Source organism: Phytophthora infestans, genomic scaffold, assembly GCF_000142945.1.
Source record: "Phytophthora infestans T30-4 supercont1.79 genomic scaffold, whole genome shotgun sequence".
In the NCBI taxonomy this organism is placed as follows: domain Eukaryota; phylum Oomycota; class Peronosporomycetes; order Peronosporales; family Peronosporaceae; genus Phytophthora; species Phytophthora infestans.
This window is the reverse complement of record NW_003303680.1, coordinates 141,005-146,982: the sequence shown is the minus strand read 5'-3', so window position 1 is coordinate 146,982 and position 5,978 is coordinate 141,005.

Sequence of the window (5,978 nt, the reverse complement as noted above, 5' to 3'; positions counted from 1 at the left end):
CCCGCTGAGTTTGCGGGACTTTCTTTCGCGCGTAGCGAGACTTTGGCCTACCCGGACCGACCTAATCTCTTGGCGCTACCAGTCAATACCCTACAAGCTATGCCTCTCGAGTATTAACGGGAGGCATAATCCAGCCCTATGCAGGGACTTACCGGAAGAGTGTACACGTGTCTTGGACTAGGAAAATTCCGCTCTGTTATCTTCTTGGAACCTTTTCGCCCCCTCCTCTTTAATTCTATGCTTCTTATACAATTATCTAGTGAAATGTAGTCGTTTCGGATATCTACCGACCCTTCCGCTGGGATCAGAAGACCGTTGAACTTAGCGGCCATCCGAATAACATCATCCGGACAGATCGCTGAGTTTTACCGTGATCCTTTGTTCCTAAGCGCTGGTCTACCCGACCGAGCCGATTCTTGATCTAACGTAGGTTGACGTATGGCCGAATCTGGAAATCCCTACAACACAACTGCCCCTGTTATGATACTAGTCGAGCTGGTGAGTGTCTTAATCTATCATTTGGTTCTGCCATTGCTGGTCCATACTCGGTTAATGACGTCTCGCGGTCTTCCACCACCTTCTTCGGTATGCTCGCTGGTTTCGATGTTGCTCCCCTGGCAGCTCCTTACGCTCATCGTCTGTTTCTCCAGCACAACTCACGGCGCCACTCTTCTCCACCAACTCCTCGTCGAGGTGAAGGCGAGTCCGCTGAGTCGATTCCTCGACCCGTTGGTGCTCGTGGGGTCAGCGACCGGCGTGACGCTGGGTTGGTCGATCTGACAACTTGCCATGGGTCTGACGCAGAGTCGACGGAGTCTTCTCGCGCGCGCTCTTCTGGTCCGCCGATCTTGCCGGGCGAGACCACTTCGCGCGCCACCCTTCAGTCGAGCTCGGCTGTCCCAGTGAGTCTTGACTTCCTCATGACCATGGTTACTCAACAGGGATACGAGCACAAGGAGGAATGGACCATCTTGGCAAGACCCATGGATTACGGGGTCACTCGCTCTGTGGAGCTGTCTGATCCCGCGCAGCGACGAGCGATCCTGCATGCTACCACAGCTGAGAAGCTGTTGGAAATCTTGAGCGGCCACTACGCTGCTCTTGATTATTCTCAGGCCATCGGGGACCTCAGAGCCGACAATCATGCTGCCCAAGAAGGGAATCGCGCGCTAACTTGGCGATTGGATCTCTCGCACTCAACAACATTGATTTGTTCACTCGGCTATCATCGGCACGACAGCAGGTGTCTCGGTTGGAGGCTGCTGTCACGCAGTCTGTGAACCTCCTCGCTTCACTGCGAAAAGCCGTAGTCCTGCGTGAAGCAAAACTTGCTCGGGCTGTCGAACCTGAGCAAGGCAAGATTGAGGCAGCGTTGAGTCAGGCTCGTCTCCACCATCATCAAGTCTTGGATCGAGACGCTGAGATCGCGACTCTCCTCCAACCCATCACCGAGAAGGATGCAGCGTATGCCACTCTCCAGGGCATTGCCTCTAAACATTTCGAGCAGCTGCAGGAATCGGCGCAGCTGTACAGCTCAACAGGCAATCAGCCCTTGCGGCACGCTCCGTTGGTGATCGCTGGTCAGCGGTCAGTGATCCTGCGGCAGAAGCGGATCATCCGCCGGAACGGTACTCTTCCGATGCATGATCTTCACATGGCTGCTGCTGGCGCCGGGTTGGAAGTTCCAGGACTCGATCCGTCCGACCTTCGTCTGAACGCCCGGTTGTGTCGTGTCTTGGCGTATCACTTCTCCGAAGTTCTCATCGTCCCTGCTGGCGAGTCCCGACGACTGGAGTTGATCATCCTTCCTCGTCAAGACGCCTCCGCGGTGGGTTCTACGGCTGATCCAACTGTTGATCCTAGTGTTCAACCACGGGATTCCGCAGCTCCGGTGGTTCCGGCTTCTTCTACGACATCTTCGGTACACTCGGCTACGGCTTAGGTGAGCTCAGCGACGGCTGGAAATCAACCCGTGCCGACCCTCGCTCAGCTTCGTCGTGCTCCGTTAGCTGACTTGACATCTACGCAGCGGCTTCGGCGCTATGCCATCCAAAGTCTCCCACTGCAGCTGGTCCACGTCATCGTTCGCCGGCGCCGCCTCCGCCTCAGCCGTACGCTTGTCCACTTCCAGGGAAGGAGGGACACGATGCTGTCAGTGCGCTCTTTCGTTTGAGTCCTTCTCAGGTGACCGTGTCCGATAGAGAGAAGTCCCGCTCCGGAAAATCTCGGCGCTGGACTCGGCGGAAGAAGGTTCGTCACCTTCAGTTGAGTTTTTCAACACAGCCAGCTGTCTCCGCTCACTCGGAATACGAAGATGAAGCTTCGGGCGAAGCTGAGTAAGAGTTTGATATGTCTGGGCCTGCCGACGACACCGTTCATGCGTCTGATTCGACGACTCTGGTGGGGCCTCCGCCTTCTGGTCCTCTGTTAACGTCGCCGGTCGTATCTACCTGTGGTGTTAGAATTCCCACGTGAACACTAGCTACAAATGTAGTTAGGACGTTCCCACAACTACTAGGATAGTAAACGATCGTTCGGGCGGACCTGAAGACCCCAGTTCTGCCCTTGCACCGAAAACAGACTGGACCTTGTAAACTGCTTATATAGACCAACCAGTAATAATAAGAACACGCTACTAGCACGAGCAAAGCTAGCAGGTGTTATGGATCCTCGTGTTCCCAACAGCGGAAGGGTACCAGGCACGGGTTAGCCTTTTACGAGGGCACCAAGTGTTCAACACTCGGCTGGAAGAATAAAAGGGATGTGATACAAGCAATCCCAGTCGTGCAATAGGCAACAATAAGCCGTCACGTAAGACCTCCCGGTAGTAATCGGCCAAAATACACAGTCTCTTGGCCTTGCCGGATGCACCCTTGCTACAGAGCTTCGAGTTCACCGACAGACATTACACACTCAACCAAGCTTGAGCCGACGCTTACCTTGAAGCCATACGTCGCTCTGTGTGCTTGAGTGGGAAATATGTTCTGTATTTATGTTTACCCTTTCGGGTCCATTCCTAATAAGAAGTCCTAATCAAGTATACAAATACCAAGTGAACAATAATCCGTTATGAATCTTCTTGCACGCCAAGCGTCGTCTGCGCCGTGGCATGAACATCTTTAACGGGTCGCGCCCTGTCCCAGACGGTAAACGTTCCTTCCAAGGGTCGCTGAGTCTTCCGCGAACTCATCCCACCGCCACCGAGGGTTCGTACCGTAGATGGTCAGCTCTTGGCCACTAAATGCAAATCCGGCCAGTCCGTTATTAATAAAAACGACAGCCTGGATTCAGTGACATATGGACCGTATCCAATATCCGTTGAGAGTTCGGTAGTGTCGCCGTCGAGTCTTGCACCTTGACGTCGCCGTACATCATGTGCCGAGTCTTCATAGCTTGAACGACTTGAAGGCGATCAGGACTCTTTCTACCGGCAATTATTAGGAAATCACTACACCACAACCGCCCCTGTTGAATGGGAGCCACTAAACTGGTGACCGTTGTAAAATCCATGTGACTCGCATCGTACGTCACGCCGATCGACTTGACATTCGTGTCGCTCGTCTGTCACGGCATGTCGCACGAGTTTGCACCCATGACACCGTATGTCGTACGGGTTGACCGGTGCGGTCAATGCGCCTCATGTGCATGTGTGTTGACTCCCAGTGATGTGTACGAGTATGGTGTACCTTCTGCCACGCCATCTGGGGTCTCCATGTATTGGCTAAACGAATGGAGACGCAGGCGATGGCTCCTTCGCGACTTTTGTGTACGTCGTGAGATCACCAGCGCTGGCCGAGTACACGTTTACACTGGTGCACGAGTCGGGCGCCAACACCGATTCCAGTGCAAACGCGGCTGTGCTCACGGCAGCGTATCCGAACTCTTTCAAGTCGAGTGCGCCTACCGCAGCGAACGTTCTGGTGAGTGGTGCTCCATCGTTTCTATACCTGACGTTTTATGCCCGGACGCGTACGTACGCAACGACCGCAATAAAAGACTAGATGTGCCTTGAACCTTCGCTGTTATTGTCAGCACCTTCCGTCTCATCTGTTTTTCATGTTGACATCGCCAACGAGGGCTCGTTGGCTTCTGTAGCCTCTTCGCTGCCGGTCTGTTCATCCGTATCCCATTGAAGAATACACCCCGGGTATACTCAAAGTAAGGGGGAAGGACGGCCACTGTCGTTTCCTTGCCGATTGAATCGTCGTTACTAGGTTTCCTGCCTTCCTCAACAGCGTAGCAAGCTACTGGAAGAATCCTCGAGTACTCAATTTTCGCGGTACCGTTTGTCGTGCATTAATGTTTGTCTTTCTTTATCCATATTCCACAACGCGATCTAGTCCACGCAAATCATCAAATTTGAATGCAAAGTGTTGATGCAGTATATTTTTTCGTCCGATACTACAGGCTGCATCATCCTTTGGTCGGTTCAACGCGTGACCACGCCATGCTAGTGTTCTTGAGCTACCAGAGACATCTGCTCCGATGTTCACACGTTTTGCTCCGCTGTGATTTAAGCCTCCACAGGATAGCCTCGACGCTAGCTCCCAAGTCGGCTCGTCATAGCCAATCCACTTAATTTTGAATTCCCGTACAGCGCGTTCAGTGCTCGTCGACGATGAAGGACAACCATCGAGAATGGGCTCCACTTGTCGTGTTGTCGTTTTATCAGTCTTGGCCTGTTTGCCACGTTCCATGTACGGCCACACTTTTCATCCACCCTCAAGACGAGACGTCTGTGGTCCACCTAAAACATCATCTTCCTAGGTCGTTAGCACGGAGCAATCAAGATGTACGTCTCGTCCAAAGTCGCTACGGTCTCTTCGCTCGACTCTACATCGATATCCGCTTTGATTTCAACACTCGGCACTGGGTCCATCTCCTTCTCCGCCTGGTTTCCCATCTCTGGACCACCTGCCGAGTCTTTGTTCGCAATATTGAATGCGCAGGCAACATACATATTGGGCAGTTGACTTCTGTTCAGCGCCTCGGATGACCGTTGTCTTGACAGTTCGGCATTCGCACCAATCCCGCAGCGAACACTCGGTGCCGTATTCACCACCTTCAGCGCGACGTCTGCATTCTCTGGACCAACCACCGATTATTCGTTCGAAAAGTTGGCTGCGCACAAGGCCGGGACAGCTTCGTTGAAACTGGTGACTCCATCTAATCCAGTGCTGTTACTTGTCGCTTCCGTTGTCACACCAGACTTGAAACGAACACTCGTTGGCGTATGTACAACGTTTACCAAACTCAGTACTTCGTGTGTACGCGCTACCGAGGATTCGTTTGCATTATTGCCTCCGCCGTGCCCGATCGCATTAGTATCCACAGGTTCTTCGGAAACTTGACCACTTGCTGAGTCTCCGGCTGTCGCCCTAGACGCCAGACAGGCCTCCACTCGTTCACGTTTCTCCATGATCATTGCCCAGCACTCTGCACATGTCAGACGATCACTAAAGTCCATTAGCCAGTATTCAAGAGGTCTTGCTAGCACCCCACTGGGTTCTGGATAGTCTGGTCGCTCGACTGCCGAAGGCTGAGTTGCAAGCCATTGCTCGTGGATTTCACACTCACGCTGAAAAAGCTCGCGGTCTCTGCAATCTTCGTAGACCAGCACTTGTCCGTCTTGGTACGTCTTGGAATCCAGACGCACATAGCCGTCACCTCGCGGCAAATCGCCATCTGGAATCCACATCGCGATCGAGTCGTGTGCTGGTAGATACTCAGTTTGGTCGGACACATTGGTCAATCGAATGCTCTGAGGCTGTTCGCGTCGAAACCTCGCCACTGGCGGGACTAGCTTGTTCGTTCGACGAACCCACAGCACGTGTTCTTCCAACCCGACTTGACGCTTCGCTAGTCGATATTCTCGCACTCGTGCGCTTGAATGTCCAAACGCACAGCTGGTCCGGCGCTCACATGGGAGCCGTACGCTTCGCTGTCGATCATGTCTTGGGGCTTGATCAGTGGGATTT